We start from the raw sequence: 12,474 nt of genomic DNA on the forward strand, positions 1-12,474 counted from the left end.
TCATTGGGCATTTTAAATCTTAAATGATTCCTCTTTGGATATATATAAAAAAAATGGTTTTTGAAAAAGATACTCAGACATTTTAAGTGTATAATGAAATATAATGAACCCAAATGTTTATAAAGGGATGTAAAAGGGTCAATCAGACAACAGAGTATCATAGAATTGTCAGGGTTGGAAGGGACCTCAAGGATCATCCAGTTCCAACCCCCCTGCCATGGGCAGGGACACCTCACACTACAGCAGGTTGCTCACAGCCACCTCCAGCCTGGCCTTCAAAACCTCCAGGGATGAGGCTCCCACCACCTCCCTGGGCAACCTGTGCCAGTGTCTCACCACCCTCATGGGGGAAAACTTCTTCCTAACATCCAATCTGAACCTACCCATTTTATTTTTGCTCCATTTCCCACAGTCTTATTTAAGAAGAAAGATTATCAAGATTAATTACTATTTTCCATTTAGAGGTACTACCTTTATGTCTGCCATGTGGTGTAAAGAAGTCTTTGATTTTTCAGACCGAACAACAAAAGTACTCCAGAAGTTCATACTCTACTTAATAAGTCAACAGGATGTCACTGTTTTATAATGCTTTGTCTACAGAAAAGGCATGAATATTTGAGTGACAAACAGATTAGGATAAAATGCAGTATTTTCCTGAGCAAAGTGGCACAGCACCTACACTGAGCATGCAATTATGCTGCACAAGAAGGTGGTGGTATTAAGAGACTGGTCTCCCAGCTCAGGTGAATGTGTGTGTGCTTTTATGCCAATGGCAGCCTGGACTGCATCCAAAGATGTGTGGCCAGCAGATCCTGAGAGGCGATTCTGCCACTTTGCTCTGCTCTGGTGAGACATCACCTGGAGTACTGTGTACAGGTCTGGAGCCCTCAGTATAAGAAGGACATGGAGCTGATGGAGCAGGTCCAGAGGAGGGCCATGAAAATGATCATGGGATCGGAGCAGCTCTGCTATGAGGACAGGCTGAGGGAGCTGGGGGTGTTCAGCCTGGAGGAGGCTCAGGGGAGACCTAATAGCAGCCTGCCAGTGCCTGAGGGGGGCTACAAGAAGGCTGCAGAGAGACTGTTTGCAAAGGCCTGCAGGGACAGGATGAGGGGTAATGGCTTCAAAATAGAGAAGAGCAGATTTAGATTGGATGTTAGGAACAAGTTCTTTTCTGTGAGGGTGGTGGAACACTGGAACAGGTTGCCCAAGGAGGTGGTTGAGGCCCCATCCCTGGAGATATTCAAGGTAAGACTCAACAGGGCTCTGGGCAACCTGATCTAGTTGAGGATGTTTCTGCTGACTGCAGAGAGGGTTGGACTGGATGACCTTTGGACATCCCTTCTAACCCGAGCCCATTCTATGATTTTATGATCTTCAAAACACTCATATGCTGAGAGTCAGATTACCTGTAGAACTAACACTCCTACAAAATGTTAGTGCTCTGTAACCTACTGAATATTTTTTTGAGCAAACCTGAGAAGCAGCCACCTGTGACTTAGCCACCATTTTTGGCAAGTATTACATGCTCAGCTTTCTGTTTGCAATTTGGAACGTTATGATGATTTTCTACCAAAATTAGACATGCCATTGTTTTCCTTGATGACTGAGAGGCCAGTTCACAAATACTGCTGGCCTTGATCCTGTAAATGCTTGTGCACAGACTTAGCTTTTGTACTACTGGTAGTCTCATTGACTTAAAAGATGATTATATGAATTATGAGTGGTTTGTGCCTCTGCATTTGCTGTACTTGAGCCATCGTTATACATGCTTTGAGGCCTGATAAAATAAGAAAGCAGTGCAATTGTGTGACCTTGGTAATACTTTTTCCATTTCAGTAACACACAAAGTGCTGTACTCAGCACTGGTTAGGCCACACCTTGAGCACTGTGTCCAGTTCTGGGCTGCTCCATTTAAGAAAGATGTTGAGTTGCTCGAACGTGTTCAGAGAAGGGTAACAAAGCTTGTAAGGGATCTGGAGCACAGCCCTGTGAGGAGAGGCTGAGGGAGCTGGGACTGTTTAGCCTGGAGAAGAGGAGGCTCAGGGGAGACCTCATTGCTGTCTACAGCTACCTGAAGGGAGGTTGTAGCCAGGTGGGGGTTGGTCTCTTCTCCCAGGCAACCAGCACCAGAACAAGAGGACACAGTCTCAAGCTGTGCCAAGGGAGGCTTGGGCTGGAAGTGAGGAAAAAATTCTTCTCAGAGACTGGCCATTGGAATGTGCTGCCCAAGGAGGTGGTGGGGTCACCATCCCTGGAAGCCTGGATGAGGCACTTAGTGCCATAGTCTGATTGATTAGATAGGGTTGGGTGATTGGTTGGACTTCGTGACCTTGGAGGTCTCTTCCACCCTGACTGATTCTGTTATTCTGTGTGATTCTCTGAAAGCAGGGCCTGGCTGCCCCCTGCTATCTCACCGACAGCAAAAATGCAAACTTTCACACAATGTTTCTGATCAGAAGGTTAATTCCTGACCTAGATTCTCTGCAGAGTAACGCACAGCCCACAACGAGGCCAGGCCCTTCCTCCCGCACTCAGGGAGAGTTGACAGGCCGGGGCCACAGGTGATGGCATAGCCCTCTGGTCGTTGCCGCTTCCCTGCGGAGCGCAGCCGCCCGGGGTAGGTCTCCACAACTCCCCCTCCCCGCTCCCCACTCTCCTTTGAGGCTCTTGACTCCGCACGGTGAGGAGAGCACCCCGCTCCCCTCCACATCACCCGGGAGGTCCGGCCTGCCCCGGCGAACCCGGCCTGCGTGCTGCCTGGGCCGGGCCAGGTTGCCCTCTTCCCTCACCAAACGGGGGCCGGTACCCGCATCCCCAGCCAGCAGCCCTTCGGTCAGGGCCGCCTTAGGCCCGCGGAGCGCGGCGAGTTCCGGCGGCCCCGCGAGGCCCGGCCGCTCCACGGCCTGCGTGCCCCGCGACGTGCGCGGCCCCAAGCGTTGGGCCGCGTCTCCCGCGGGAGGCGGAGGGAGCGCAGCCAAGCGAGCCTCGTTGCTCCTTCCTTCTCCTCGTTGTCGTCCCCGCTCAGGCCTTCCGCACCGCTGCCGGTTGGGCCGACTCGCTCCTCGTCGCGTCAGACCGGGCCGTGTGGCGGCGCTTGCTCCCGCCCCTTAGCGCCGGCTGTCGGACCGAGCGGCGGCGGGGTCACGACGGCGGCAGCGGCGGCCGGGTCAGAGGGTAAAGGTTGCTCCCCCAGCATCCTCCGTGCTGGATACTCAGCCATCTTGGATCCGCGGGACAAGAAAATTCATGCGGTGAGTCCGGCCCCGGCCGACCCCTCCCCGGCCTCCGCCGCCGTCCTGGGCCCTGCCGTCATCCCGGCCGCGGGCCGATGAGGGAGGGCCGGGCGGTGGTGCGGCCCGCGGCGGGGCCCTGTGGGCCCTGGGCCGTCCCGCCGGGTTTCCGTTTGCTTTTGTCTCCGAGGGGGAGCGGGGGGGACGCGCGGCGCTCAAGCCGGGAGCGCAGCCGCAGGCCCGACCTGGCCCGCCGCTACCCGCCGTTCTCCGTGGCCGTAGGCGGCGGCAGCGGCCAGGCGCTCCTCCGGGGCCGGCCGAGGCCGCGGCCCAGCGATACCTGGGCCCCGCATCCTTCGCGGCCGCCGCTGGCAGCTCGCCCCGCGGCCCGTTCGGCCCGCCCGGGACGGCTCCTTCCCGCCGACGCCTTGCTGCTCGCTCCATTTCGGCCCCGGGCCTAGCGGCGGCCAGCTCCGCCGCCCCCAATCCTCACCCGGCCTCTCGCCGAGCCCGGCTCTGGGCTGCGGTGGGGGTGTGCAACCGCCCGGCCTCCGCCCGCCGGCTTCCCCCCGGCCCGGCGGCGGGGCAGCGAAACCTGCCACCCACGACCGGGGTTGCTGCCGGCCCCGCTCCCGGGCGACGCCGGGCCGCGCGTTTCGCCGCTGTGGCCTCCGCGGCCTGCTCTGTCGGCCCCTGGGAAGGCCAGGGGATAAGAAAGGGGGTGAGACAGGGGGACTACTGGCTGGTTTTCTTTCGAAAAATATTTTTTATCGCCTGCATCTTTTCCACTCTCCTCCTGGTGGCGATTAAGGTGGTGTGTAAACAGGTTCTGGTGTTCCCTAAAACAAACTTGAAACCGACCGAACCGCTTTCCGGAGCGCTGCCCCCCGGAGAAGGGAGACGGCCTTCCCCTGCCCACTGTAGCTGCGGTTTGAAGCACTGGCATGAAACTGACCCGGGTGGGGAACGTGCAGGTGCCGGCTGAGGGGGAGGTGACACAGGGTGACAGGTTAGGTATGAGAGAGGGGAAACTAGAGCGGTGGGGAAGGATGCAAAAGGCAGTGTTTACCCTGAAGTTAGTGTATGCATGTGCTCTTGATGGAAGCAAGTATTTTCTTACAGGCATTGTAGGTAATACATTTCTGTTCTGGGGTGAGTTTTGTTTTTGTTTTGTTGTTGGTTTTCTTTTTTGGTTTTGTTTTTGGTTGATTTTTTTTTTTGTCAGGTTACAGGTAACTGTGTTTTGGAGGTTTTGTAAGATGAGGAAATGAAAACATGCTTGTGCTGCTGATCCACATCTTAACGCAAGCACGTTTTCATTTTTGCTGCAACTCTATTTTGTCATGGAGAAACTTCTTCCCAACTTTGCCCCATTTTATCTCCAGGGGAAGATAACTTTTTGTTTCTCCTCCTTGTATATATATATACGTGTGTGACTTGAGTGTGTGGAAGAGTCGTTGCTGTGCTGTTGCAGGGCTGTAACATCTGGTGCTGGTGACTGGCAACCTGGCAGCTAGTCTTAAGTCTACAGCTGGCGAGGGGGAGTATTAAGATGATCAAACCTGCTGTCACAAAACTTCACGTTTCTGGAAACTTGGATGTGTTTCAGGTTGCTAAGACCTGTAAAGACCTGCAGGAACAAAGTAATTGTTTAGGTTATATTGCAAAAGCATCTTTGCTTGGATCTTTGCTTGTGTATGTTAGTGTGTGTTGATGTACTTGGAGTTCTCTTACAGTGGATTGTTAATACCACACAGCTTGCAAGATCCAGCTTGCTTTTTTTGAAGACTTACAATCTTAAAAGCATGTCCAATGCCTTTAAATTTATTTATTCCCTCCCCAACTCCCACTATTGTTTATGTTGAGAATTCAGCTGGTATACTAAACGTCAAGGTGTTGACTGCTTCTGATTTTAGGAAGGGATTTGAATGCTTGCAATCGCAAGCTGACTGACTTGACTTGCAAGTGTATTTCCGTTTCACTTTCAGGAAGCTGTTGATAAAGCTGAGAGAGTAGTGGTAGATAAACCTTGTCTACACGTCTCTTCTAGAAGCTTAATATTGCTGTTAGAGTAGTCATTGTTATTCTAACTCACTTGTGTGACAGCTCTATCGATGAGTGAAAGCAAAAGCCCTTGGCTAAGAACTGAAAATCAATCCCTGGAATTTATAAAAAAAAAAAAGTTAATTTTCTTTAAAAGCATCTAATCTTAAAGAATTGGTATTCAGTGGAAAAAAATAGGTCAGTCAACATGTCCTGAAAGTTTGATGCTAAAAACTGGTCCCTGAAGTGGCTGCTTGCACCTAAAAATCTTGGTCTCTACCTCCCTTCATATGAAAGTTGTGTGTGCTCACAGTGGAGTGGTAGCTCTCAGAAAGTTAAGAGATTACCTTGGAAATTAGAAACATTATTGCATTTTTAACTTCTGTAGTAGCTTTTTGAAAATTTTTCTTTATTTTTCTGTTGGTGAAAGGGTCTGTAGTGCAATAACTACAAAACTGCAACCACAACTTTAAAGCAGTCTCCTGCCATAACTGCCTATTCAAAAATCCCTCGCACCTCCTTGTTGTTACTGACTCAAGTAAATAGGGCACAAAAATATCCCACAGTTGAATCGGAGATTTGTTGCACCTGGCTTTCTGACTTGATGTGGAAACTTTGAATTTTTTTATGATGAAGTAGTATAGATGGCGCACCTAAACTTCCGAGTACAGGATTTTGTTCTGAAACAAGTAATTGTTGTATTCAACTTTTAAAAAAATTATTATTATGTCTTCTCTTAAAGCTATAATGTGCATGAATACAGATTTACTGATTTTTTTTTTTTAAGTGTTCTTAAAAATACATGTATTTTAAAAATATTTCCTTCTTGGCAGAATACTTCTCATATTTGTTGTGTTTCAAAATGTTAGCTTAGTTGGAAAGCACTCTGCAAGATTATACAGAAGTACAGTCGCACAGATTTAAATGATTGCTGTCTAAGTGACACAGTCTATCATTTTAACTAAATTATTATTAATACAATGCACAATTCATGAATTACTGTGCTTGTCAAAAGAGAAGAAGTTCAAGTTAGGTTAACTTTGCTTTTGAGGTATAAATAAATCTTCAAAGTGTGTAAACATGCAACAGAAATCTGTTAATATTTTTGCTTGAAATATATCCTGCTATCTCAGGTACTTTGTGCTGAGCACACAGAATCACAGAGTTGTCAGGCTTGGAAGGGGTCTCAAGGATCATCCAGTTCCAACCCCCCTGCCTTGAGCAGGGACGCTTTCCACTAGATCAGGTTGCCCAGAGCCACATCCAGCCTGGCCTTAAAATCCTCCAGGGATGAGGCTTCCACCATCTCCCTGGGCAAACTGTTCCTGTATCTCACCACCCTTACAGTGACGAACTTCTTCCTAACATCTAATCTAAATTTGCCCTCCTCTAGCTTAGATCCATTCCCTGTAGCTATTCAAAGCAAACTGTTTCAGCTGTGTTTCCTGAATAGAGTTGGCATTTTTTCTTTTTTTTAATTAAAAGATTTTTAATTTCCAAGTGTACTTTTGCATGTATGTTCTGTGTTTGTGTGTGTGTTGCATTGGTCTCCTGACCCTGGAGAGTCAAACTGAAAGTTTGTGGCAATCTCACTGACTTGAAAACACCTCCTTGCGTGCTGATGGTTAACTTCATGCGTGAGAGTTTTCAGAATGGATGCTCTATGTTGACAACTCGCTGTGCTTTCATTGAATGTTCTAACAGCGTAGGAAGAATTGTGTCAAATGAAATTATTGCACAGTAGGATGTTTAAAATTGTCCTTATGGAATTATTTTGGTTCTGGAGAAGGTGTGTGTATATCAAATACGGTCTGTGCTAATCAGCAAGAGATTTTTACATATGATTTAAAAGCTTTGTGTTTATATTAAAAAAAACAAACAAAGAAAACAACAAAATCCAAACTCATGAAATGTTCAGATTGCTTTTAATTTGGTGTTTTATCTTTAAATTACAATACACTGCTGAAAATTAAGTATTTGTATTGCCATAGTGAGTACTAGCTCAGCTTCTCATCTGGTTGTGCAACAGTAAAGGTGTAAAGCATCTTTGGCCAAAGAAGTTGCTAAGCACCCCGACTCTCCCTCATCCCACCCCCAATTATTTGTCCTGAGATAATGTTGATTATCAGCAGCGTTAGAGAAAAGCATGCATTATTTTTTAGCCCTTGCCATGCTTGCTTGCCACTCTTTATAGAATCATAGAATCAGTCAGGGTTGGAAAAGACCACAAGGATCATCTAGTTCCAGCCCTCCTGCCATGGACAAGGGACACATCACACTGGATCAGGCTGGCTAGAGCCTCATTCAGCCTGGCCTTTGTGCTGCTGATGTGTTGAGTGTCCAAATTCTCTGCATTTCCCAGGACAATTCCTTTAAGATTTTGCTGCTAGTTTAAAACTTGATTATAATTGAGACTTTTTATCAGACACATCCTTCTCTGTTGAATTTCCATGCATGAGTCTTTGATCAGAAGCTCATTATCTGGTAAACCGTTGTTTCCTCCTGTTTTGATTTTGGGTTAATTTTTGGGTAATATTTTTAAGTATCATCCTTTACATCCTGTTGTTCAGAATTATTTTTTTTTTTTTTTGCAATGAGTAGCTTAATGAACCTCTGAAGCATTTTCAAAGTTCTGTGTTTTTTATGCATTTGAGATCAATGATGGTTGAATATAGTTGGCTGAGGTCAAGTTATTTGTAAAACTGTATGGTTTATTTAACACCAAAAATAGTATAAAATGTTTGGGTAACTGTGGGAAGTCAAATCATAGAATGGTCCAGGCCAGAAGGGACCTCCAAAGGTCATCCAGTCTGACCTCCCTGCAGTCAGCAGGAACATCCTCAACTAGATCAGGTTGCCCAGGGCCTCATCCAGCCTTACCTTGAATATCTCCAGGGAAGGAGCCTCAACCACGTCCCTGGGCAACCTGTCCAGTGTTCCACCGCCCTCATAGTGAAGAACTTATTCCTAACATCCAATCTAAATCTGCCCTTCTCCAGTTTGAAGCCATTGCCCCCTGTCCTGTCCCTGCAGGCATTTGTAAGCAGTCTCCATCCTTCCTACTTTGCATTACTCTCTCTGAGCAGACAGTAATCCAATGGATTGATCACGAGCATGAGTTGGAGCATGCTTTCTGTCATTCCGAGTTACCTATTGAAGTGATGGATAAGTGATTTAACCAATATATAGCAAGTTGTAGTCCTGTAGTAAGAGGATAATGCTTTCCCGTGTTACACGTGCATGGTTCAAGGCTTCTGTGGAACTGGCTATCAGTAGCAGATAACATGGTTAGGGAAAGCAATGTTAAGAACCCCAAAGTGATCTTATATCAAATTCAGTAGGTGGTAGTTGTATTGTTTATTCTTACACGCTTGAGAATTTTGTATCTGCAGCATTTTCATTAAACTCCAAATAGGTGTGTTTCCAGGCACAAAAAAGGAAAAAAAAAAAGCAGTGTGACTAATTACATTAAAACAACCACCAACTAGTTTAAATTGTAAACTGTTAATGTTCAGATTTGTAGGCAACTTCTTGGCAAGCAAGTTTTTCTGAGGCTGCCTTCATAGCACAGTGATAACCTCATCTGTTATCTGTTCTGTTCAAGGATTTCAGGAAGATGCCCATCTGAATGAAAAATAAGTAGCTAGTGCTTGTGGCATTGTACTTGTTGTACAGGCTATATGACTGCATGAGTTTTTTCTTCAAGCTTCACCTGAAATAGTATTTTTCCTCTTCTGGCCTACTAAAACCTACCCCACATGGTTTATAGAATCATAGAATGGTCCAGGCTGGAAGGGACCTCCAAAGGTCATCCAGTCTGACCTCCCTGCAGTCAGCAGAGACATCCCCAACTGGATCAGGCTGCCCAAGGTCTCGTCGAGCCTCACCTTGAATATCTCCAAGGAAGGGGCCTCAAACACCTCCCTGAGCAACCTGTTCCAGCGTTCTACCACCCTGACTATACTTTGTAACTATTTTCAATGCTTATTTTTTGTTTGAATTGTTAGAACTCTTCTTGCAAAGGAAGTGTTGCCAGAGAATTATAATGATGGAAAAAAGGGTTGCCAACCTTCTTTGTGTTGCTCTGCTGTCTAGAGGACTTGTTCAGGTATATGCTGAGAGTCTTTCACCACTCAGTAGTAATGTGGTTTGTGAGAAGGTACTTGTTGCATGGGAATATATGTATATTAAAAAAAAAAAAGTAAAACAGGAAAATAGCTTTAAAGCAAATATCGTAGGATCACTGGATGTTAGGGCTTGGAACAGACCTTCGAAGATCATCCAATCCAACCCCCCTGCCAGAGCAGGACCATAGAATCTGGCATAGGTCATACAGGAGCACATCCAGATGGGTCTTGAAAGTCTCCATAGAAGGAGACTCCACAACCTCTCTGGGTAATGACTAAGTAGGAAAAAAAAAAAAAGTATAAAAGATTATCTTCCATAGTTTGTAGTGTGGAGAAGCAGAAATCTGAAAAAAAAAAATGACAGAGCTGTACATAGTGTCAAATTTTGAAAAACTGAGGAGATGATGAGCAATATTGCATCCACCTGCAAAACTTTGCAGTAAGACATCTTTTTGTATGAGATATTTATCTGTTGCGACGTCGATACCCTTATTGATGCTCCACTGTTGTGGCTTTTTCGATGTGTCTAAAACATCATAACGAAGTAGAAAGGTTCCTTATGTTGAAACACTCATTTGTTGGCTTATTTACTGAATGTGGATGCACATTTCTAGTAAGTTGATTCAAGTTCAGCTTTATGCATGGTTTAATGGCTGTGGTAGTGTTAGGTTGATGGTTGGACTTGATTTTAGAGGTCTTTTTCAACCAAAACAATTCTATGGTTCTCTCTTTTTTTGTTTTATAGAATCATAGAATGGTCTGGGCTAGAAAGGACCTCCAAAGGTCATCCATTCCAACCCCCCTGCAGTCAGCAGGGACATCCTCAACTAGATCAGGTTGCACAAGGCCTCGTCAAGCCTTACCTTGAATATGTCCAGGGATGGGGCCTCAACCACCCCTGTGGACAACCTGTTCCAGTGTTCCACTTCTTCCTAACATCCAATCTAAATCTGCTCTTCTCTAGTTTGAAGCTGTTGCCCCTCATCCTGTCACTTCAGGCCTTTGTAAACAGTCTCTCTCCATCCTTTCCATAGGCTTCCTTCAGGTGCTGGAAGGCTGCTATTAGACTTCCCTTGGGCCTCCTCTTCTCCAGGCTGAACCACCCCAGCTCCCTCAGCCTGTCCTTGCCCTGATCATTTTCATGGAAGTTAAAGTAAATTTAAGTTCCTGTGCTATTGTGATATGGATTCATTTTTTCTTTTATTTGTGTGGGAAACTGTTTGACACTTTCAGGATGATATGTTTTGGGCAATAAACACATGATTTGGTTTTCCTCCTGATTGATGGAAGTCCAGTTAGATAAAAACATGTGTGTCGTGGGTCATCTCTTCGAGCTTTCCTTGTCTCAGCTAGATGTGTATTGTGACTACCAGAAGTATATACTTCATGGCAAGTAATACTTTTCGTAAGAGTTTAGGAATTTTCAAACTGTTAATAGTAGTTGTGATCCTATTCTTTTATTTGCCTCTGAAAGACACCGAATTTTGATTTAAATCTGGCAGGATTTTTTTAGGCTCCTAACTGTAGATTCAATTTCAGGCCTCCTTTTTTCATAAATATGCTGGTAGACTGAATTTGCTTTTATAGCAACAGCTCAACAAGTGTTGTAAACTGGGATGACCAAGTGCAGGTACTGTTGGCAATTAGGAGTGAGTGCAGGCATCTTTAGCTGTCCCTCAACTGCAGCATGTGTCCATTGCAGTGTGCTACCACTGGACGTTTTCTATACTAGTAAATACCCAAGTCCAGTTTTTTAAATAGAAACATTTTGAGAGGTGTATTTTAAAACTTGGTAGAGTGAGCATAGTCCACAGGCCACACTGTTACTGTACTTAGCAGAGAACCTAAAGAGGAATGACTTAGGCTGCAAATGAATGAATAGTGGTAGTAAAAATCTGAGGATGCACTTTATGGATTGTTTTATGTCTGCATCCACAAGGAAGAGGGGAAGCAGTATTGATAAATTCAGGTTGGGTTGTTTTGAAGAGCAGTGTGATGCATGACAGTGAAGCTAGCTGTAGTTTTTTTTTAAAAAGCAGTAAAAATAAGAGGAGTGATAAAAATCAGAAGTGGTGAGAGAGAAGAGCAAAGTTTAGTACACAGTCAAATATTTGCTGAGTTCATTCTGCAGTATTTAGTAGTGTTTGAAGAAAGTGAGCAACCAGGAAGTTTTGATTCACTTTTTCTCAGGAGGTGTGGTTTAGCAGCTTATGTGGTTTGTCTGCCCTGCCCCTCAGTGAGTGTGTATATTTGTGTGTGTGGATAAAAATATGGAACGTGGCAAGTATGTATGAGTAACCCAGCTTTGGAGTTAACTTAAAAGTTAACCATTTAAGTTCTTTTATATCTGGAAATTTAAATCAGAGAAATTGTCTCAAGTTGTGATCCTACAAGCCTCATAAAATGATATTTAAGCAGAGGAAAGAAGTCCAAATTACAGCACTCCCTTGGAGAAGAGATTGTCAGAGCTGATCTAGGATGTATTCTGTGGGATGGCAGCTGGTCAGACAGAATGTGAGCACGTGCAGGCTTCCAGATCGTCTGCACCCCAACTTTCTTTACCCTGAAGCGAGATGGGGAGAGAATCATGAAGAGGTGTAGGAAAGAAGGAAGTTGAGGGTTCCCATGATGTGGGAGAAATATTAAGAAACAAAAGAACAAATCTGTAAGGAACTAGTTTGTATTGGTTCTGCTCATAGAAAAGAATATGCATTTCTGATTAGTAGTGTGTTTGTGGGTTTGGGTTGTTGTTCATCTTTTAATGAATGGAAATTAACTATCTTAGATGGTTCAGTATTTTGGGGGGTCAGCAGGAGAGAACTCTAATCTGAATCAACTCTACTCTTCTGCTCCTGTGGGAACCCAGGGGAGCAGTAATGGGATGTTTAGCTGGCCTTCCTGTCTGTGTGGGAGCCCTGAGGGTGATAAGTGATGGGACATCTTGTTGTACCTTGGAACCATGTGAGCAAGGATGGGAGTGTGGAGATAACAGCATGCTGTATCCCTGAAGCGGGTAGGAAAAGCAGTTGGGGAAAAAACTGCCTGGTAGAATAAGACAAAACAGTATGTTC

The 12,474-nt window shown here is 45.4% G+C and overlaps 1 protein-coding gene across 1 annotated transcript in view; it reads left to right on the forward strand.

Moving 5' to 3' along the window:
- Positions 1-3,229: 3,229 nt before the first annotated feature.
- Positions 3,230-12,474, forward strand: part of CNOT2 (CCR4-NOT transcription complex subunit 2) — a 113,193-nt gene continuing 103,948 nt past the window's right edge. The window contains exon 1 of the mRNA XM_054399390.1: positions 3,230-3,254. The gene's annotated coding sequence lies outside the window, so the exon portion shown is untranslated. The remainder of the gene's footprint in view (positions 3,255-12,474) is intronic.

The sequence above is a fragment of the Indicator indicator genome, chromosome 3 (assembly GCF_027791375.1).
Source record: "Indicator indicator isolate 239-I01 chromosome 3, UM_Iind_1.1, whole genome shotgun sequence".
Taxonomy (NCBI): Eukaryota; Metazoa; Chordata; class Aves; order Piciformes; family Indicatoridae; genus Indicator; species Indicator indicator.